Here is a 24,729-nt window from a genome sequence, read left to right as displayed (position 1 = left end):
TCGGGAAATTCACAGATTTGACCTTTCCCCAAGGCTTTGACAAAATGTCTGCGACCTGTACATATGGAGCCTCCTCGCTCATCGACTTATCATATCACAGATAAGGTAGTATCTGATGTCTATCTGCTGGAGCAATCATCGATTATGAGATTCTTCAATAATCGAATCCCCCCTCTGGTTGTCACAAAGAATCACAGTGGTATTCATCATGTCTACAAACAACGCACTTAAGAGCTTCTACGTCCATGCAGCTTCACACGAGATCATACTCATAGCTATGTATTTTGTCTTGGTGGTGCTTATAGCAACCGACTTCTGCTTCCTACTCATCCATGATATCGAAGCAAAAGAGAACCAGCACTAAGAAGTGCTCTAATGATCCTCCACATTGTCTGCCCACTCAGCATTCGAATAATCATGCAGTTTCATATTTTCGGTAGTGTATCTCAATCCATGAGAGATTGTGCCCTGAAGATATCTCAGAAGATTCTTAGCACCAATCTAGTGAGGCTCAACCAAATATGAGCTCACCATGCTAACTGCAAAACATATGTCCAGACGGAAGTTCACCAAGAACATCAACACGAATGAGTTTATGAAACTCAGAGGCATTCCCCAAATCTCATCTGACATCACTACCATATAACTTTTGAAAGTTAAGATCCTCAAGGTAGTCACAGGCTTGCAGTTTATCATTCCACATCCGGAATCTAACTCCCTCTTACTTCTGCAAAAGAGAGGGTCTACACCTGTCAGAAATAGGTCGTCCTCATAAGGTGCTGGTATGAGAGGTCTATCATCCGCAACCTTCGAGTAATGGTTTGGATCGGTTTCACTCCTAGTGAATCTCAGCTTCATCAGACAGCTATCAATCCTCTCATACTACGCCTGGGGTGTTTTGCTTCAAGCCATAGAGGGATTTCTTCCACTTGTATACATGAGATTCTCGATCATCAATCTCAAACTCCTCGGGTTTTTCCAAACCTATGGACCTGTTGCATGAGGGGAATGGTCCCCTTATAATATTTTCCTTCGGTACATATCAAACATGTACCTTCATGCTCTACTTGAATTCAGACATCCCTGTCACCATCTGACTCACAAACCTTTAGTGCTATGTGTTAATGGACATGGTCCCCAATGGACTTCCTGCAACTTGATACAACCCTGAACTCAAAAACATCTTTGAAAATTCTATTTTCAAACACGTACCTTTCCATTGATGAGTGCCACCCTGAAACCTTTGACTTCCATTGCTGAAATGGACACCAGGTTCTTCTTGCGATCAGGTACATAAAAGAGATTCTGTAAATGAATTGAGTTACCCTTATTCAATTGAGGGATAACATTTCCTACACCCTTTCCGAGATAGGTGGCATCGGCTCCAAGTATAATCCCACGATTGTTTCCATCTCTACCAAATTAGAGAGTGCACCCATCTATCCGATGAAGTGCCTTGAAGCACTACAATGAATAAGCCAGATTCCCAAAGAATCAGAAGGAGAGGGCCAAGACAAGATAACGCTTCTTTATCTTATCAGAAACAACATTTGATTCCTCATACCTGGGGTTCCTAGCTTTCTTTGAAGAGTCGACCATTTCCTTGATGACCTACATTACCTGTCATTCCTTTGATCATTGAAGATGTCCCTAGAATGATTGTTATCATCATCAAGAGATGTGTCTCTGCCACTCAGACACTCCTTCGCATAATGGCCGAACTTATTGCAACCAAGGCACCCGCCTTTCCTTCCACCCTTAGATCCGAACTTCCCAATGAAGTGATCTTTAGGTAGGCCATCGGAAACTTCCGCTGTGTCATTCTGATAATATTCTCTGCTTCAACTTCACCCTCGGTGAATTTGAAGAGGGATGAGGAATCCACTAATCCTTTTGTCCTTTCCCAACTGCCTTCGGTGATTGCTCTTTCACTCTTTCTTGGGCATTGTATTCACCTTAACTCTAATCCCATGTTAATTTTAGATATGTTCTATGCTAGAGAAATTTATTTCAATTTTCAAAATTAGCTCAATAACTTTTCTAGATTAACAATCACATCAGCATTAAAGTAAACTGCAGATAGAACATAAATATAAATCGTAGAAGACAAGCCAAGACAAGAGGAAACAAGATGTAGCGCTAGCCAAGGACAAACCCCAATGTGGGGAAACCCTTTATCAATTCTTCTTATATGTTCTTCAATAGTTCAGCAGAGAGAGAGAGAGAGATAGTACATTTACAATAGAAGTCAACACTTTGACTTATCTAGATAAGAGCATAGATCATCTCTAAGAAGATGATACACGAGATCAGTTGAAGACATGTTGCTTCAATTGATTCTCCAAGGTGACTCCTTCACCTATCGTTGTGCTGCATTTCGTCATCATGTTGCACCTCACCGTGCTGCACCATGCTGCACCCATCATCACTATGCTGCATCTCCTCATGTTTCATTAATCATGACTGTACCTATCACTGTATTGCATTATGTGCCATTTCTACACCATGTTGCCATATAGACCTATGTGCTGGCTGCATCTTGCTTGCTTGTTGTCCCTAGCATGCTTGTTGTCCTTAACATGCTTGTTGTTGCATGCTCGCTGTTAATTAGTTGTCCCTTGCATGCTGCTCTACTTCGGAGATAGATGCTCTGGCTATTTCGGCAGTTCCCAACAGTTCTGGCAATTCCGGCTGTTCCCTGCAGTTTTGGCTGTTCCTAGCAGTTTCGGTTGTTCCCGGCAGTTCCTGCAGTTCCCGCTTTTCTGATAGTTCTGGCTTTTCCAGATTTTTCGGCAGTTCCGGCTTTTCTGGCTTTTCTGGCAATTCTAACTTTTCCGGCTTTTCCAACAGTTTTGGATTTTTTGGCTTTTCTGTCTGTTTTGGCTTTTCCGACAATTCCGGCTTTTCCAGCAATTCCGGTAGTTTTGACTTTTCTGGCTTTTCCGGCAGTTTTGGCTTTTCTAGTAGTTCTGGCTTTTTCAAGAGTTCCGGCTTTTCCACCTTTTTCGGCAATTCCAGCTTTTCTGGTTGTTGCACTTTTCCGGCTTTTCCAGCTTTTCCTGCTTTTTCGGCAGTTCCGGCTTTTCTGGCTTTTCCAGCGTTTCTGGCAGTTCCAGCAGTTCCGACGTTTCTGCCCTCTGGATCAGGGTAGCGTTATCCCTTAGGATCTCTCCTCCTACTAAAACCCAAAGACAAGTAGAGAGAGGAAGAGATCCCAAGTGTGTGTTGAAATGACTTGAATACCACCTCTATTTATACTAAAACGTTGAGCACCAGTGGGGTATATTTGGTTGCTGGCCGACCTTAACGAATTGTCCCATAACACAAATAAATTCATATCTCCATGAATACTTATCAGAATCGGATGATCTTTAGATCAATACTACACCTCTCGATGAGAGGGATCCAAGAAAAATATCAGCTTCCATTAATAAGATTACCCACATGGAGTTTGGTCCTAGTTGCCAATATATGATAGTAATTCATAACAATTACAAGGACAAGGTGATTGCTCATTTTCCCACAAAACACTGATCTTCTTCATCAACACTGGTCTTCTTCATCATCTGGCATATTTGGCGGTCTCAGAAGGCTCTTATCTTGGAAAATGAGCAACCTAATATCTGGCGGACCTGCTACAAGATTATTAACTACCACCATGAATTTTGTGCTTTCCCCACTCACAACACCCTGCTTATCCCTCCACCTTGTAACATTTGGGAGTCTTTCTCGATTGGCTTCTTTGATGGGGGCTCAAGGGAGTGTTTCTCGATTGGATTATTTGATGGGGCTCTTCCTTCAACCTGTGCGGATGTGGAATGACTATATACATCATTGTTGAACACTCATACCGATTTCACTAGCATGGCGGGTATGGTACCAATACAAGGGTTGAGCTCCTTGCTCTATGGGGCATCCTACACTTTTCTATCTCACTCAGATTTCGGGAAATCACTATCTTTGGAGATTCCAAAGTTTTCATTGATTGGGCTAATGGAATTGGCTCGTTTCACTCTATGTCCCTTGATAACCAGAAAGCCAACATTAAAGCATTGACTCTAGGTTTTCGTTCAATCTCCATTGCCCACATCTACCGATGACAAAATGGGGTTGTTGATCGACTTTCTAAGACCTGTTGTTCATCAAATCCCAATAAAATATTCTACCAATCTTTCCTAAATAAATTTTTGCAACAGTGGGAACATATCACCATCTAATATGCTCCTCATATGATCTGGAAGACTCTTCAGCTTCATTAGAACATAGACACTCTGTTTTTCTTTTAAGAGTGCAAACTTTACCAGGATATGGCCTAAATCTTTCACCTACAAGAGGAGGGTGGTTGTATTGACTCACCGGATTACACAAACAATACCCCACAGTTCTAGAACACCAAGGGACAACAAATGATGCTACAAAAAGATACAAAACCTTCAGTTCATAGGCACAGAGATACCTGGTTTAGTTACAAGCTGAAACATAAATCTTCAGGTCATGGGGACAGTCTATATTATGAATCTCCCTTCAAAAGGAGGTATCTGGGCACTGCAGGTTTCCAACTTTATTGATTCCTGTAGTGCATCTTTTAAAAATTGTATGCCACAATGGATTAATCTTGGATCCTCCTAATCTAATGACAATGATCCAACTACAATGTATTTCTTTTACATCTAGCAATAGAAAAAAAAATCTGTTTGGAAAAAAGGTGAGTGGTATATTTGATACTGTCATTTGGTATACAATTTCAAAGTATTAATCTAAAGAGGATGAGTATAAGATTAAAGATTTGCAATTTTCCATTGCCCACACACTGCATTTAGATTTCAAGGACACACCTACTCTCGATATAAGGAAGATGAAATTGTCTGCCTCTTTTAGGGTGTGTATAAACCAATAATGGTTTCTCAAGAAGAGTTAGTGGCAATGCAAACGAAAAACAACAATGCGTTAATTTAGAGAGATGATTAGAGATATTTACACAGTGAATTTGAAGATGATATAAAATTATGAAATGTAGGAAAATAAGTTGGCTTTCCAAATATATAATTATTGTTTATAGAAAATGTGTCTAACTATGCGAATTTTGAGTTTTTCTAACATTGGTATGTTATTTTTCATGCAAAATATAACAAATGTTTCTGTCAATGCAACCTTTGAGTATCTATATGATGGAGGATTGCTACAAAAACTTGTGAACTTGTAGAGAACATGTTGTTCTTGCACAACTATTTTTTCAAAATTTATAATCTTAATTTTATATATTTTTTCAAATTATGAAAGTCATTATCTCCTTGAAATTGTAGTACCTTTCATTAGTGCAACCTAAAAGGATCTTTCCATTATCAAACAATTCTTTCTTTTAGATTGTAAGTCTCAATATCCTCTAGTGTGCCATATAATTTTTTTCCAAATGGTTAAGGCCCCCAAAAGTTGTAGCTGAAATAAGCAAGGTTTATATTTTAACATTTTGATAAATATCAAGAGAAAAATGTATTAAAATTAGTAAAAAATATAAATTTAAAATATTACACATTTAAAATCCACATAGTCGACTCTTTCTATGTATGTAGTTTCATGGGCAACATATTTATCTAGCTTAGAGATAAATAATGTCAAAAATAGATGTGTGTGTGTATGTGTTCTTAAATATTGATGTTTTCATGTTGCTTCCCAAACTACAAAGTTTGTGATAACGAATCTATATTTAAAGCAACCAAGTCCCTATGCACATAGGATTATCACTAGGAAAACTTTAAATTCAAAAAAATTCATGTGTGTTTTTAGTACCAACAATGCATGCACATTCCCAGTGCTAGGAATGCACATGTGTTCTTATAGTTAGTGACTTCAACACATGGGAAATGGTTGATGTGGGTCTAGGGGGTTGGGGAGGGTGTGAGAGGTAGGAATACGGGGCCAACGAAGGTAAAGAGAGAAATAAAGAGATAGACAAAGAGAGAGTGGCCAATGGGAATGAATGAGTTGATGGAAATGGTTGACATGAATTTGATGAGGTGGGGGGTGAGAGAGGGAGGGATAGAGGGGCCAAGAGATATAAAGAGAGAGACAGGGGAGGGGGGTAGAGAAGAATGATTTGGTGAGTGAGGAGAGAGAGTGATTGAGAGTCGAAAAGTGAGAGAAATAAGGAAAGAGGGTCATAAAGGGAAAGGGACAAATATATTTGTGGTTGACACAAGGAGAGAGACAAAATTTGAGGAGGATGTTATGAAGGAGAGAGAGAGAGAGAGAGAGAGAGGGAAAAGCAGGAGAGCAGGAGGAGAGAGTTTGTGTGTGAGTTAGTTAGAGTGGGGTGGGGGAGAAAGAGAGATAAATGGAGAGAGTGGAGGGGGTAGAGTGAGGAAGAGTGAGAGATATAGAGATGTTGTAGGGGGGAGAGAATGAGAGAGGGGAATGGAGTGAGGATGGGAGAGAGAGATAAGGGTAAAGGGAGGGAGATAGAGATAGAGTTGAAGAGTAGAGAGAGAGGGGGGGTTGTTATAAAGTAAAGAATGTGAGAGAGAGAGAGAGAGAGAGAGAGAGAGAGAGGTATGAGGGAAAAATAAGAGGAGAGAGAAGAGAGAAAGAGAGACATAAGTGGTTTGAGTGGGAAATATGAGAAGAGAGAGAGGGAATAAAAGAGATAAATATATAGAGAGTGAGAGGTAGAAATAGAGTGAGAGGGAGAGAGAGGAGACAGAAGAAAAGCGACAAATATAGAGAGAGTGAGAGGGAGAGAGAGAGTGAGAGGGAGAGAGAGATAAGAAAAGAGACAAATATAGAGAGAGTGAGAGGAAGAGAGAGAGTGAGAGGAAGAGAGGGAGAGAGAGAGAGGGGGAGAGAGAGACAGACAGAGAGAGAGAGAGAGAGAGAGGGAGAGGGAAGGGGATAGAGAGAGAGATAGATATACTGAAGGATTGATTGGAGATAGAGAAGGAGAGAGGGAGGGAGATAGAGACAGAAAGGGAGAGGGAGAGAGAAAGAGGGACATAAGTGGTGTGAGGAGAAAATAAGAGGAGTAAGAGGGAAGAAAAGAGCCAAATATATAGAGAGAGAGTGTGTGTGATGTGGGAGAGAGGAGAGAGAGAATGAGAAGGGGAAGGAGATAAATATAAAGGGGGGAGAAGAGATACAAAGACAGAGAAAAATATCTAAATGGAAATAAAGTGATAGGGATGTAACACCCCCTCCTCCCAGGTCCACCCAAACAACCGACCAGCTGGGGTAAACATGCGACAAGAGAGGTCACTATAAGGGATTCAACTTCCTTGCTGACATTAAGGAAATAGAATTGATGGAACATATCAAACAAGCCCATCCATATCAGTAAAAAATCCCTCAGGAGACATGTCAAACGCTCAAAAATCATGTCCCTAAGTCCCACTGATGTTTTAAGCCTTTTAACCCTTGGTCGCTCTCATGCTATAGGCATGACAACGTCCAAAACCCAAAGTCGCTCTCACAGGCCTATGTGTCAGTGTCCATGGACTCTTTTCAGCAGATCTATGCTAGCATCCCCGATATTTGAGCCATTTTTCTAGCCCAGAATCTCGGCCTCTACCCAGAACTTGTTACAACCTCCATAATCCATCAAAGACATGATGACAAGATAAACAAATCAAAATTCAACCTCAGGACTAGACCTGAGCATCCCCAACCGGGACTGACATTATGTCAAACACTTGGCATCAATGTAACCTACGGGTCTAAGATACAAGATAGAGCATGAATGACTAAAACGACTTATGAAACATAACAAGAATGATAACCACCTTCTCTATTGAACACTTATAACATCAATTATCTCTTGCATCCATGCATTTAACAATTATAATCAAATACATGAAATAACCATGACATGGACCAATCATATAACCATGCTTATAACCAACATAAAACCATGTAAATATCATAGATATGAAAACCATCAAATCCACATATAAACAAGTGCAAAAGTAAGAGAACTTAGCTTTTATTAATCATAGGCAAATCCAACTAGGTTCAGGACTTCCACATACCACCTAACCATAGACATAGTTGAATCAAATGTCTCTTTCAGTCAATCACCCCGTGCTATATTCCAAGCATGATCTCATAGAACAACCAATCCAAGAACAACCAAGCGAATCCATAGGTTAAACTACATCCACCCTCATCAAATCGTGATCACACCAAAACCGGTGCTCCGATCAAAACCAAATCGAACTTGGTATGCCATCCGGAATCCATCACTTTCCTTGAGGAATTTTTTGTCTCCTTGTCTCTCAAGCTTTACCACAATTCAAACCCAGATCACTAGGCCCTAAACTGAGACTTCTCCCTCGGCTTTACCGTGTATCCCACCAAAACCGGTCAAGGGATTCCTAGGCCTTTGGGAATGAAACTTGAGACCACCTCCGCCCTGGATTCTGAAATCCATCTGACAAACCAAAGCTCAAAAACTAAAATAAACATCCCAACACCATGGCATCCGGAAAAAGGCAAGGCTAGGTTGAAAACCACTATCATAACCCGGAAAAACCATGCCACCGACAACAAGAGAACCATACACCAACATGCAAAGCCATGCATGTCCAAACCATCTAGGAAATCACACATGCAAAAGGTTACCTACAAGTATTCCTACTGAAGCTGCTTGATCTTGCTTTTCTTCCTTGATCCTTTCTTTCCTTCCTTTCCCTTTGCTTTCTTTTCCTTCCTTGATCCAAAGCTAGAGTGCTCCAAGAAAACTCTAAGTAACCAAGAGTGAGAGAGATCAAGAGAATAATGAGAGAGCTCCAAAATTGAACTGACAAAAGGTTTGCCAAAATATTACACTAACTAAGAGCTTACCAACTGATCCTCAAAAGTCTTTTTATTAATGATGCCTCTAATTTCTTCATTTTCCATTATTTTCCTTCAATTTCCTCCTCACATGCAACCTGTGACCTTTTGCCTTCCTTTTCTCCTATTTTCATTTATTTTCATAAATAAATATGCCAAAAATGCCTTTTTCCCTTTTAATGCATTTTCCTTAGCCTTTGCGAACTTTCCTTAGCCAAAACACACATCCAATGATGCCCACTAGGATATCTTTGCCCAACATTCATCTTGGAATATGTGTCCCTTACCCCTGGTCTTATTTTGACTTTATTTACATTATTACATCGAATTTTCACCAGGGTTGTTACAAAACCCTCTCCCTTGGAGAACACCATCCTCAGTGTTAAACCACACCAAGACCTCAAAAAAACCATTGAAAATAAACATACTTCCCATGGATCTTTGTAGCTTAACTCATTGTAGTATTTACAATGAATGACCTTCTCAAAAGCAAAACATCATGACAACATAACCAAATAACAACCATACCACATACTGGAGCTTTATAACACAACTCATTATGGTATTTACAATCATCACATATACACATATGCACATTTACTAAACCAGAAAATAAAAGCATACAATCCCCGTATCAATCAACAAGGGAATCCAGAGGATCACACCTCCACCCTCAAAGTAGTATCAGGATTAACCTTCCCATAGAATCCACTGCCATAGTCAAAGCTTCATCTAATGTTCAACACTACAATCCTACGCCACTTGTCCCCTCAACGAACAATTACCAACTCATTGTTCCAGGGCGCACTCCCAATGTGTATTTGATTCCATCTGGCAATGCTAATGACCAAAACCAATATATTTGTGACCTTTTCTTCTCTGTTGCACATTCCCTCGGGAAATTCAGTCACCCCCTTTGGTGCAGTCACTGAGCTTCCAAGTTCCCCGAAATCCCCTATCTCGGGTAATCCATCCCTTGGCAAGGCTTCCTCGCATCCAAAGATAAAAAACCAAGGCATATACCTGCAGTAAAACCATCATATTGATCATAGCATGCTCATGGAAATCAACAGACACTATGGGGTACTAGTGTTGTGGTGATGATGATTATGCAAAGGCAGATAACAATGCTGCAGTGGATCATGGAGATGAAAAGGCAGATAGAAATGCTACAGTGGACAATGGAGATGTAGATACATATGTGGTGAAGGATGCAGATGGAGATGATGATGATGATGTGGTGGAGGATGCAGCGATGGTAGATATTCTCCCTCCTCTTCAAAATATGAATGAGTTTCAAAGCTTGTGTTTAATTTGCCAAATTTGCCCATCGCAAGTTGCCAAATTTTCCCAGTTACATTTGCAAGTTTCCAAATTTGGAGGAGTTGACGTTGTTGTGTTGTGCTAAAGTTAGGGAGCTACTTGTTTTGGAGATTGGTGGTGACAATGCATCGCCCAATTTTCCAACTATGTGAATTTTGAGTTTTGAATGAAATTGTGTCTAACTATGTGAATTTTGAGTTTTTCTAACATTGGTATGTTATTTTTCATGCAAAATATAACACATGTTTGAGTATCTAAATGATGGAATATTGCTACAAAAACTTGTGAAGTTGTAGAAAACATGTTCTTGCACAACTATTTTTCAAAATTTATAATCTTAATTTTATATATATTTTTTTAATTATGAAAGTTATTATATCCTTGAAATTGTAGAACCTTCTATTCATGTAACCTAAAAGAATCTTACCAATATCAAACAATTCTTTCTTTTAGATTGTAGGTCTCAATATCCTATAGTGTGCCATATCATTTTTTTCCACATGGTTAAGGCCCCTAAAAGTTGTAGCCAAAATAAGAAAGGTTTATATCTTAAGATTTTGATAAATATCAAGAGAAAAATGCATTAAAAATGGTGAAAAATATTAATTTCAAAAATTATACATTTAAAATCCACATACTCGATGTTATCTATGTATGTAGTTTCATGGACAACATATGTGTCAAGCTTATAGATAAATAATGTCAAAAATAGATGTCTGTGTAAGTGCGCGTGCGTGTGTGTGTGTTTTTAAAGATTAATGTTTTCATGTTGCCTCCCAAACTACAAATTTCATGATAATGAACCTATATCTAAAGCAACCAAGTCACTTTTCGCAGAGGATTATCACTAGGAAAATTTTAAATTTAAAAAATGCATGTGTGTTTTTAGTACCAACAATGCGTGCACATTCCTAGTTCTAGGAATGCACACATGTTCTTATAGCTAGTGATTTCAACACATGGGAAATGGTCGATATGGGCCTAGGGGGTTGGGGAGGGTGAGAGAGGGAGGGATAGAGGACCCAACAAAGACAAGGAGAGAAATAAAGAGATAAAAAGAGAGAGAGTGGCCAGTGGGAAAGATTGAGTTGATGGAAATGGTTGATGTGAATTTGAGGGGGTGGGGGTGAGATAGGGTGCGATAGAGGGGCCAAGAGATATAAAGAGAGAGAGGGGGGAGGTGGGGTGGGGAAGAATGAGTCGGTGAGGTGAAAAGTGAGAGAGATAAGGAAAGAGGGTCATAATGCGAAAGGGAGGTAGATATTTGTGGTTGACACAGGGAGAGAGACAAAGTTTGAGGAGGATGTTATGAAGGAGAGAGAGAGAGAGAGGGAAAAGTAGGAGAGCAGGAGCAGAGAGTGCATGTGTGAATGAGTGAGAGTGGGGTGGGGGAGAAAGAGAGATAAAGGGAGAGAGTGGGGAGGGGGGGAGAGGAAGAGTGAGATATATACAGATGTTGTAGGTGGAAGAAAATGGGAGAGGGGGAGGGAGTGATGATGGGAGAGATAGAGAAGGATAAAGGGAGAGGGGGAGGGAGAGGGGGGAGAGAGAGAGAGAGAGAGAGAGAGAGAGAGAGGAAGAGGAGAGAGAGAAGCAAAAAATGAGAGAGAGATAAAGAGAAGGGGGTTGAGGCAAGGATGGAAAGAGAGAGGGGAAAAGAAGGAGGTGAGGGGTAAAGAGGGGGGATATAGAGAGTCAAATACTGAGTTTAAGAGGGAGGGAGAGAGATACAAGTGGATATGGAGAGAAAGTGAGTGAGAGAAGGATGGGGGAGGTGAGACATGAAAAAAAATAAGAAGAAAGGGAGGGACAAATATTTAGCTAAAGTGGAGAGAAAAAGAGAGAGAGAGAGAGAGAGAGAGAGTGGGGAAGAAGGGGATAGAGACAATGAAGGAGTGATTGGAGATGGAGAAGGAGAGAGGGATGGAGATAGAGACGGAAAGGGAGAGGGGAGAGAGAGAGGGACCTAAGTGGCATGAAGGGAAAATAAGAGGAGAGAGAGAGAGAGAAGAAAAGAGGCAAATATAGAGAGAGTGATTGGGGAGAGAGGGAGGGAGAGAAGGATAGGGGGATGGAGGTAGAGACAAATGGGGAAGAAGAGATACAAAGACAAATAAAAATATCTAAATGGACATAAAGAGATAGGGGGTGGGGTGGAGGAGAGAAAGAGAGAGAGGGAACGAGATATGGAGGGAGGCGAGAGAGAAGGAGGGGAGGGTAATCAAAAGAGGGGAGAGAGGGTAGAAGAAGAGAGAGATAAAGAGGGAATAAGATAAAAAGTAGTGGATAGAGAGAGTGAGAGAGAAGGAGAGAGGGAGTGGAGGGGGAAGAGAGAAGAATATTTTGAGAGAGGAGGGGGAAGAGAGAGAAATAGAGAGAGAGTGAGAGGGAGTAGAGAGTAGGAAAGAGATATAGGGAAAAAGTGTGTGTTGGAGAGAGGTAGTGAGATAGAGGGATAGAGAAGAAGATAGGGAGGGAAAAGGAGATAGAGCTAGAGGGGGAAGAGAGAGGGAGGAAGCAAGAGAGAGATGGGGGAGGGATATGAATAGACTTAGTGAGGGATAGGGAGAGATAGGGAGGGTGATAGAGATAAATATGGAGGTGGGAGAGAGAGGGAGACAAGTGTCATGAGTGGGAAAGAAGGGAGGAGAGAGGGGGGAGAAATGAGAGAAAGTGAGAATCAGAGAGAGTATGTGAGAGAGTGATATGGGAGAGAGGGAGAGAGATAGTGAGGGGGTGAGGGGGGAGAGGGAGGGAGAGAGGGAGGGATATAGATATAAAGGCGGAAGAAGACATAGAGATACATAAATAGATGTGTAAATGGGGGGGAGAGAGAGAAAGGGATTGAAGGAGAGAGAGAAAAAGAGAAAGGGAGGGAGATAGAGATAAAGGGGGAAGAAGAGATAGAGAGAGACAAATACGCAAATGGAAATAGAAAGATTGAGGGTGGGGGGAGATAAAGAGACAAGGGAAAGGGAAAGGGAGGGAGGATAGAGAGAAGGAGGGGAGGGAGATCGAGAGAGGAGAGAGCGGTATAGAGAGTGGAAAAAGAGAAAGATAAAGAGGGAAGAAGAGAGAGGGAGAAGGAAGAGAGGGAGTGAGGGAGAGATGATAGTGGGGTAGAGAGAGAGACATGGTAACAGGGGAGAGAGGGAGAGAGAAATAGAGAAAGAGGTAGAGAGACAAAGACATAGATGGAAATGGGATAGAGAGGAAGGGGGACAAAGACATGTTTGGCAGATAGTAGTGCTGCATTGGACGATCAAGATGCAGATAGAGATGTGGTGAAGGATACAGATGGAGATGGAGATGATGTGATGGAGGATGCAATGATGGTGGATATTCTCCCTCTCCAAAATATGAACGAGTTGCAAAACTTGTGTGTACTTTAGTAATGGGGAATAACTTTTCCCAATTACATTCGCAAGTTTCCAAATTTGGAGAGGTTGGAATTGTGGTATTGTGATTAACTAAGGGAGCTCCCAATTTTGGAGATGGGTAGTGAGAGTGCATCAGGAAGTTTTTACAATGTTCAAAAAGTTGTTGATAGTGGATTGCTCGTTTCTTAAGAGATTACCAATATGAATAGATAAATTATGTAACTTAAAAGAAATTTGTGAACAAAAAGATTAGTGGTCTGCCATAATTTGGCAAGAGGAAGCTACAAGACTAAAACTTGAACCATTATTTAGCCCGCGCTGATGGCTATGATTTAGGAGCATATTATTTTAGTGTTACACTATATTGCTTAGAATTTTTTTTTATTTAAATGTTACATTTTCTAATGACCTTTCATTTTGCTATTGAATATGTTAATTATGTTAGTGTGTTGTTTTTTAAATTTTTAATTAAAATATAATTTAAAAAATAAGTATTTTGTTATATTAATATTTTAATAAAATATAATTTTATTATATTGATATAGATAAATAAATATATTTTAAAATATTATTAAATTTTCATTTTCAAAATTAAAAAAATTATATATACTATACATATATATTAAAGGGGTAGTCTAACTTATAGATAAAATAATTTTCTCATTAGAATTGGACAATATAATTTCAAGCGAGAATGTGGTTTTTTGTTGTTTAAATATATTTTTGAATATATAAATGTATTCAACACCTTGAAAAATTCTTGGGGAACTCGAATTCTATAGATTAAACAATTTAAATTCAAGTTTTTAAAAATCTATATTAAAATTTGGTTTAAAATGACAAACAAACAAAAAAATTGCTGTGAAAAAACCATTTCGTTTCTAAATTAAACTCTCATATATATATATATATATATATATATATATATATATATATATATATATATATATATATATATATGATGATGATGATGATGATGGTTAACGTCCACTGAGACCAAACTTTAGTCTATCGGACCTAAAGAAACAAATTATTTAGTTTGATTTAAGATTTTATTCCTATGCTAAAAAAGCTTGGAGAGAAGCCTCCCGAGCTCACTATAGTTTTGACATCGTAAAAGTATAGGAAGGTCAATATTGCGAAAAGATTGTGAAACTGAGATCTAATGTGGTTGTACATGGGGCACTCTAAGAGGAAGTGGTTTTCATCCTCGATATTCCTATTCTCACAGAGATGGCAGATCCTTTCCATCCATGGTGTTTTAGGAACTTCCCAACGACCTGTTTCACTATGGAGCTCATGAGAGTTTGTTCTAATCTTCGCTATATTAATTTTCTTCTTTGATCTAGTTAAAACAGAGAGATACTTTTGATCTTCTAGGGTGGGGTTGATGACCTTCTTATAATAACTTAATTTTCTTTTAGCTGCTAAATCTTTCTCACACCACATTTTTTCTTTGAACTTAGAAGTAACAATATTTTTAATGTTATTAATGTTTTGCAATGCATCATTCTCGTTGATCTCCCAAAGGTTTAACTAGGCCCTCGTGTTTTTATACCACCCTCACTTGAGCTTTAGGTGGTTTTGGCTAGAATTTAAAGCTAGCTTAGGAAGTCTATGATCTCCTATGTTATTGAGTTTGTGCTTGTACAACAGAAGCCTAGTCATAGCTAGGCTTTCGATAGGGGAAAGGCCTACTTCTATAAGGAGAATAGGATAGGGTGTATTGCTTTTAATTTTCAGGTTATACGTTATAAAACGCTTCTGGATTTGCTCAATCTTTCTCCAGGATTCTCTAGAGATGTTGCAACCCCAGACCTCACATCCATATAAGATAACAGGAGTGACTAAAGTTTCAAAGAGGAACTTATTTTTATCGAACATTACGAGGTTTTCCATTTTACAATTATTTTCAAGACCAAAATAAGATTTCCACCCCCCATTAATCCTTTTCTCAATGCTATAGTTCCAGTTGAGCTTGTGATGAATATCAATTCCTAGGTACTTGTAAGAATACACTTCCTCCAAGTTATTATTGTCATACATAAAATTAGCGTAAGTGTCCTTCTTGGATTTGATAATCATAACTTTTGTTTTGTCAGTGTTAACAGTCATACCCATGGTAGAGCAGAAATCCTTAAGAAGCCTAAGTTGCTTATCAAGATCAGATGGGCACCTTGCAAGAAGAACAATATTGTCAGCATAGAGAAGAAGGATGATGACTATCCCAGCTAAGATCGTGCCAGCACAACCTGCTTCCTCTAAATAACCTTCAAGCTTGTCGATGTAAATGCCAAATAAGGTAGGGGAGAGGGGGCAACCTTGTTTAACTCCAATATTACATTCAATATCTTTCGACCACCCCTCATTGCTTTTTAGCTTGGCAATTACATTCTCATATAATCTTATAGTGACAGCTCTCAACTCGAAAAGAACCTTATTTTAATTAAAATTATTAAAATGTTAAAATTTCATTATTAATAACTATTTTGCGAATTGTTATATTATATAAACATTTATCAACACAGTGATTATGGTTAAATTTTACACCTTGATGTATATCGATTAATGCAAAACAAGGTTCCATTGTGCTCTCTTAGAATACATAATACTTTTTAATATAAATACTTTCGAATATAATAAGTTTTTACCAAATTACAATATAATTTATACATTCAACAATATAATTTTTTTTGAAGTTTTATTTAAAATATTTAGATTATAATTAAAATGGTTTGAAATTTTGTTTTTCCAAAGTATTATATGTATTTTTATAGGAAATAAAGGGCCATATTTTAGATTTTAGATTTTTTTTATATTATTTAAAATTTAATAAAAAGAAGAGTTTTCCTTGTAATAGCTTAATGAAATTCATCATAGTTAGTGAAGGTTTTGATTATATTTATTAAGTTAGTTACAATTTATAAATGAGAATTTGTGAATATTTACATTATTAAAAAAAAAATTTAGTCACATAATTGACTTATAATTTTAGGATTTGAATTCTTTCCAACCATATTGTCACACTTATCTTTCTTACTTACGTCAATACCTCGTCTTACCTATATTTATCAACCATTTAATTTATATATTTGAAACCTATGATATTCATCAACCATTTAATTTATATAACTAAAATAATACTTATCATATTCATGATTACCAAACTATAACACTAATCTAATATTTATTATTAGTCCCTGCCTCGCCGGGAACTATAACATCTGCCTCATGGTCAAATGCTTAATATTTCTATTTTTCCATAAATTCAAAAATATTTTTCAAATTTTCTGCAAATCTTATTTCTGGTTTTCAATTGGTTGAGCCAGCTCTGATGGGACATAATTCCCCTAGTGGGGGGAATTTTTATTTTCAGTATTCTTCACTGCCTAACAATTCATTTTAAAATTAAAGAAAACTAATTTTGTGAGTGGCCATTTCGTCCATGAGTGCTCTGACACTAAAACTGACAATGGTATACTACTGCCCTACCTGATGATGACATAATTGACGCAGTTATAAGTCCTTTACATAGGTGGGGGGTGGGGGAGGACCTAAAAAATCTTCAATTAATATTATTATGTTTCATTATGCATAGTTTCCTTGTGTGGAGATTTTACTATGCGGTGGACTATGTGAAGGACAAGGTATGTGTGGGAGAATAGGGGTACAGAGCGAACTTTATTCCGCGGGGACATAATTAATTTTAAACTATTTTCCATTTAAAACTTTTACAAGTTTAGTTGCATGGGGGAGGAGTTGCATAGAGCTATGAATCTGTGCGGAATGAAGTATTTGTGGAGGATAGGGTATTGGCATGAGGATGGGGGTGTAGAGGGAACTTTATTCTGTAGACGTGTAATTAAATTAACTATGAATAAAAACTTTAATTCGTAGTGTAATAGGCATAACTAGAAAGTTCCCTTCGAAAGTAATAGGAAATAATAGGTATATATAGGTGTGTTGAGTGCGTTTGCAGTGTGTTCCCTTTGGAGTTTCCTACAGTTTCTATTGATCCTATCTACATTTAGTTTGCAGATATCAACATCCCTTCAACCATATTTTGGTTATGTTGATGGGGCTAGTCATAGTATGTAGAATCTATCTTCCGCAACATGGTCCATATATGCTCAGAATGGCGAGTTAGTGAGTTTACAAGGGATTTATATTGGTCGCTCTACCAATAACATTATTGAGTATAGTACAATGATCGAGCTATTGTCTGACACTATTTCTCATGGTATCCGTCGTATAGTTATCAGACTCGACTCATAAATTGTAATACTACAATTGACTAATGTCTATTCAGTTAGAAGTCCAATTATGCTTCGTATGTTCCTAAGGGTTAACCTTCTGAAAAAAGATATTTTAATTTCATCCAATATCAACATATTTTAAGAAATTTAAATACATTGAAAGATGCATTAGATAATCATGTTTTAGATATACATTTGCAACACATGCAAGTAAAATTCAATACACATCATATACGTTGACAAAGATAATAGAACCATAAGAAACATTAAAGGTAGTTATATATATATATATATATATATATATATATATATATATATATATATATATATATATATATATATATATATATATATATATATATATATCAAAGTTTGGTTTTACGAAAATTTGTGCTTGAGACACATATGACCACACGGCCTATCATATCAAAAAATATACATGCAGTCAAAATATGGCTATAATCCTCCTAGTAGACTAATCATAGAGCTCATGGTAGCATGTCATTGTGCGAGCCATCTTGCACTGTAGTCGATTGATACGCCCAGATACGCCAATAGTATGGTGTTGTAATCTCATAGGTATTTAGTTAACCCTAGTCTCAACTATACCATGGATCAACCCCTCCATATGACACTCAACCTTTGCAATGGCCTCGGCCACATTGAAATGATATAGTACCTCTCGTCCTGCTGCAACAACTTGTACTTCCATCAGTGCTTGTTGTGGGTCTCCTGCATCCTGAAGATAAGAGGAACCCACAGGTCAAACAAGTCAAATATTTGCATGTAGAAATGAATAATTTAGTCTTTGATACATAAAAAACACAAAAAATTATGAAACTTAAAATAAAAAAAATCATCAAAATGTTTCTTGTTTTATCTATAGCACCCCATCGCTTTCCATCAGGAATCACGATCTTTGGGTCTCTATGGAAATCCATCCCTGCATATGGGTAGTATTTTATCATAATGAGCTGCATGCACAACCATCTGAATAATACTGGTGTGAAGCTCATTGTTAATGGACCTGCATGTTTGGACAAGAGATCCACCCACCTCCTCATCCGTGGGACTATCAGATCTGTGGGTTCGAGTGAAATATGTTGTGGTCGTAGAAAATGGAATCCACTCTGAGGCAAAAGAGATTAAGATCGAACCATAGCCAAAGTTCTTCAACCGTTAATCCTTTTCCTTGGTTAGTTGTTCTTTAATTTTTACCAGTACTCCCTTGCTCCAGTTGAATATTTTTGGCTCTATACATTCTGGAGTGTATTGTATGTATGACCTATTGGCTAAATTTAGAGTAGAAATCTCGGCCAATCTAGAAATGTTGACTAGGATCGTTTGTAGAGGCAATTGGACCACATGTTTTATCTCAATTTTCCCATCCTTGGTTGGTTGGGATCGAGGTCTATAGTGTGTGCTAATGTAATCTTTGACTATCTCTTCGCCCCTCCTCAAACTAGAGAATGAGATGGGGGTACCTCTACTAAATAAACCAATCAAGGAATATATATCTTCCACCTGTATTTTGAGCATATGCGCTCCAAGTTTGAATTCTTGTGACTGAACATCCCATGCTCACACAAGATACTCTAATAACTCCATTTGTTGCCTCATACCGGGAAGCTAGAATAATTTCAATATCCCACAACTCCTTAATGGTTGGATAGTGGCTGAGTCATTTGTTGCATTCATATCTTGTTTCTCATGTTCTTTTTCCTGCCATATTAAAGCCATTTTGTTCCAGTAGAATCCTGAAACATCACAAGAAGACTCATTAGAACCAATATCATGCAAAAATTGGAGAAGTTTTGAGAGAAATAGGAAAAACCAATTTGGTAATTGTGCCTAGCACACCCCCCTAAGGGGAGATGGTATGCTACAATGCCATCCTTAGTGCATTTATTGCTTTTCCAGTGCTCATTTTGACTTGTTGAGGGTGCGTTGGACCTAGGGCGAGAAATTAGAGCCACAGGGCCCTCAAAAAATGAAAAAACTTGCATGAAATCAAAAAATCGAACCATGAATGGAAAGAGTAAAGTAATAGCTCCTACCTAGAAGTGATGGCGCTCGAAATGATCCATCGTGTTACACTAAAATTTGTCACCATGACTATCTACAGTTAGTATGGCTCTATCAACTGTCATACTATCCTCCTTGGCAAGTCTCATACCTCTGCTCCTCATGTCAAACTCCAAGAAAGAGAGAAAGTCCTTTAAAAGTCAATTAACTCTGGTTACGCAGTTTCTCTTAGCCTTACTTGCGTGTATGCACCTCCAGGTCATAAAACCTGCGTACTTGTACGCTCTGTATGTAAAGGTCTGGGTGCGTACTCCTGTAAAGGTCAAAAGGCGCAAGTTTCACTTCAAAAAAGTTACTTGTGGTCATTTCTAGAGCATTCTAGAAGATGGTTTGACGTGGATTGAGCGCCTCCAGATGGTTCATGCATCCCTATGTAAGAGGAACTTATCCCATGAAGAGGGGAGCTATCCCATTGAAAGAGGGGCTTATCCCATTCATGGTGGACCTGATTAACTTCCTCCAAAGCACTATAAATACAGGCATTGGGCCAGAGGGAGGAGAGGTTGAAAGTTGAACATTCCTAAGGGTAGATGCTGCTGAGATTAGGACTCCCTTATAGAGCTTGAGAGGAGAGATTCCCATCCTTTCTTAGCTTCATTTGGAAGTGGGTGAGATGATCAAAGTAAAGGAAAACTCTTGCTGGACCCTGGGAGGGACCTGCACAACACCAAGGCTCAGGTTGTAATGGTTTCTTTTGTTTCCACTTAATGCAAATAAACTCATTTTTCTCAACAAGTTGTTATACATGATTTGTTTCATATACTCCTTGGTCTGTATGATGAATATTTGTTATTTTATAAGTTATTCAGGTGCTATGTAATCTTTTGGCTTGTTAGTGAATGTAGGTTTCGAAGAGAAGGAGGAGCTCATCCGGATCGGCGAGGTTGGACTACTACAAAGCGTTGGACTAAAGGTATGTTATAAACACCTGATTACTTGTATTCTAAATGCATATTTAGAGAAAGGTAGTGTTTACTTGTCTTGTTTGTCACTAGAAAGCCTTAGCTTCTAGGGAGGTCGATTTTGTCCGCAAAATTGACTCTTTCCGCATGACAAAATGGCAACTCCGCCGGGGAACTCCATTGATGTGAATGATTTTTCCTTTGTCTGAAACTTTGATCTGAGAAAAGTATTTTTCTTTCTGGTTTTTGGTTGTCTGACTGTGTATTTGGGTGGCTTAGCTTAGGGTTAAATTAGATTTTAGTTTTTCTTGGTTTTGCTAGAAGTACGCAGCCTCTGCGTTAAGCACAGTGCGTACCTGTACGCACTGCAGCTTTGTGCACAGAGCGTACACGCACCTGTGCAAACAGGTTGCCTGCGTACCCTGTCAAAATTGAGAAAATTTCAATTTTCTCCTTTTTGCCTCTTAGATTTTGTTTATAAGTTGTTTTTACCACCCAGATCCACTGGTTACCTGCCAGAGATCTTCATCTGAACTTGTTTCATCAGTGTCAAGAGTTTTAGTGGAATTCGTAGAGGTTCTAGCCTTAGGGTTTGATTTTTGCATTGGTCCTGTAGTGACTTTGGCTTTAGAAGTCGTAAAACCTTGGATATCCCTGGTCTTTGCAGTCTTCTTAGGAGTCGGACCTTTCATAGAATCCACCCTTGTGAGACACCTACCTTTGTTTTGTCTCTTTGCCGAATCTCGAAAAAGTTTGTTGATTGAACTGTGAATTTCATTTTAAGAAAAAGAACAAAAGATTTTGATGTTTGTTTTTGGCTAGTTTTTTATTCTGCATTGACTAGTCCTTAGTTAAATCATGACTGAGTAAAACATCCTGGGATCATACTTTGTAGGTTTTGGCCTCATTAGATTTGCTTATTAGGTGAATTTCTTTTTGATTTGCTTTTAAGTAGCTTTGATTTGATTGTCATAGATTTTTTAAAGATTTGATTTTTTATTTTTAAATGCTTTGTTAAGTAGGAAAAAATCCAAAAATCTCTTTTGAAGGAAAAGTTTGCTTAGTGGCATTTGAGTCTTTGAACGGAAAAGGAATTTTCGTGGAGTAATTAGTGGTCATGTGTTGTATGCTTTGGAAAAGATAAAGAGATTGTTTCTTTGATTTTCATTGCCAAGAAAGTTGTCTTTATATCAATTTTGCATTCTCCAACTCTCTTAGCTAGGGAATTCATTGAAAAAGAAAATTAGTATAAATCATCCTAAGTGCATCTTTTTAGTGGATTTGAGTCGAGTCTACACACCATCAGTTTCATCTCCGCTACCTTTTGTCTTAAAGAAAAGCCATAAAAATTAATGCTTAAAGTAAAATCAACTTAGTAACTTTTTATTTACTAGGGCTCTGAAACACCAATATAGATCAGGCTAGTGTCTTGGAGTAGGAGAGTAATTAACTCTCCAAGACAGTAAAACCAAACAAGTAGTTTATCTTGTGGTAGGATAAATCCAACTGTTTCATTTGTACTCTGGGAAAGCTCCTCTTAAAGGAGAAGCACGAGACCGTGTCCGAACCAGTGAGGGGATCAATCCTCCTTCATTGGGAAATATGTCAGATACGCACGTACTACAAACGGTAAACCTCGGATTATTGTCGAGGAGCCTGGGGTCACTTGTCGGTAAACCTTGGATTATTGTCAAGGAGCTGGCAAGGGGATTGAGCTTGTTACTCTGCCCTTGCGTGCTATCGGGTCATAGACTGTGCCCCCAGGTATATTTGTTGCTGTTGGTAACCTTAGTGACCATTATCTTTAGGATTCTACCCGAGGTGACGGTGGAGGGAAGATCCCACTGTACCTGGAGCAGACGTCGGCTAGACTCACTTGGATTTTCCGGGGCGTTCACTTCACTCGAGACGGTTAAAGTGGAGGAACTTGTGCCGGTCTATTCATTAAGCAGGTTGCCTCAGTAACTGTTCCACCCACCACTTCTGTACTGAATCCGGCGATGTTGGGCTTCATCACCAACTAGTGTTTTCGATCCGGAAGGCTACTGTTTGTGTATGGTTTGACGCCCTAGATTCTTTAGGCGTGTGATTCGAATTTGTTTGGTTCTTTAGAGACTTTAGGCGGTTTGCTTTGAGATTTTACTTTGTTTGCGTGTGCAGTAGTTAAAAGTTTTAACTGTGGCGGAATTACCGAGACAGTCCCGTAGACTTCGGGGCCAGTCTCCTGAGATTGTTACCGTGGTCGATTTGTTGAGGAAGTCCCGTAGACTTCGGGGCGAACCTCCTGAAGACGTCCCGGGTCATTACGAAGGTTTGAAATTCCTTGTAACTCCTCCTAGTGGCAGTAAAGTAGGTTCACCTGAAGAAGGAGAGTCTTCGTTGGTAGTCCATCCAGATTACCAAAGTCTAGAAACAGGTTATAATCCTGAAGCTGTTGCAGTTTCCGAGCTTGCTGGTAGTTTTTCATCTACTAGTGATATAGGCAAAGAACCTAAAATATCTGAACCTATTACTCCAACTTCTAGTGTTCCTGATTCACCTAGGGTAGAAAGAGTCATCACCGAAAATCTTCCTTCTGGTTTGATAGCTATTGAAGAACTTGCTCCAGAAGAAGAAGTAGGCGTTCCTATCCCTGAAGATCAACCTACCATTGATGTAAGGGAGCGTGAGTCTATTTTTTACAGCCCACCTAGAAGTACTACTTGGTATCTTTCATTAACTAATTACTTGGACAACTCAGGGATAAGTTTTTCTCCACCTCGTACTCCTTATCCACCCGGAGGTATTTATACTCCTGTAAATATGTCTAGTCAGTCGTCCGTGTTTACTCAATCTCCTGAATCTTTCTTGTACGGTGGTCCTTCTGTTCCTGCTAGGTATCAGTCACTTTCTAGTACTTTTACAGGAGCATCTCCTCAACCCATTGGACATGGGTCATTAACTGGAAACAATGGTAATAAACCGTTGGACGTAGGAGACATTTACATGATGTCAGGTTCAATTCCCAGTTCTCAACCTCAAGGTGGCCAGTTACCGCCTGGGGGGCAACCTCAAGGTACACAACTTGTGTCTGGGGGGCAACCTCAAGGACAGTATGTACCCATGGTACAGTACATTCCTCAAGGTCAACCCCAGCCTCAATATGTACCCCAGGGTCAACCTCAGTATCAATTTATGCCTCAAGGTCAACCCCAGTATCAGTACTTACCTCAAGGGTATCTACCCCAAGGTCAGTACTCGAGTCAAGGTTATCAACCACCCCAAGGTCAATCTTATGTTCAAGGTACGGGAAATGTACCTTTCAATTATCAATCTTACCCTCAATCCGGTTATGGATCTCAATATCCTCAACCTGTCATGGGTCAATACCCCGGAATGAACATAGTGTGGGATCCATCGTAAGGTCAACAAGTGTTGCAGCCAAGCGTACAGTTGTCATCTCAAACTGGACAACCTATAGTTTCTGGTCCATCCCAGCAACCATTCTAGTCTAATGTTCAAACTTCTGTACCTTCGGTAGTTACTCAGTCGCCCATCGCACCTAGTACTCCATCTCAAACGACTGCTGCAACTACCGCAACATCTGTTCCATCCACCACACTTACTTCTGGAGTATCAACAGCTCCGGTTTCTACTGTCTCTTCCACTACTCCGCAGACATCTTTACCATTGTCTGGATCCACGATTCAAACTACGATTTAGATGCCTGTGGGGCAGCCTGGTTTAAGTACGGTTGTCACTACTCAACCACAATTTGTTTATCAACCGTACCAGGGACAGTACCAATACGGGCCTCCTGTCCAACAACCGGTTTACCAGTATCAACCGTATCCTGGGTACACTTATCAACAACCACAGCAACCCCAGTACGGTCCGGTTAATCCTGGTTTTCATGGACGATACAATATCCCGAATGCGATTCCTATTCCAAGTTATCCTGGATATCCTCCTCCTGGGACTGGT

The sequence above is a fragment of the Pinus tabuliformis genome, chromosome 4_1 (assembly GCF_031772625.1).
Source record: "Pinus tabuliformis cultivar Carrire ecotype Pingquan chromosome 4_1, CPIR1, whole genome shotgun sequence".
In the NCBI taxonomy this organism is placed as follows: domain Eukaryota; kingdom Viridiplantae; phylum Streptophyta; class Pinopsida; order Pinales; family Pinaceae; genus Pinus; species Pinus tabuliformis.
This window is presented reverse-complemented; position numbering follows the sequence as displayed.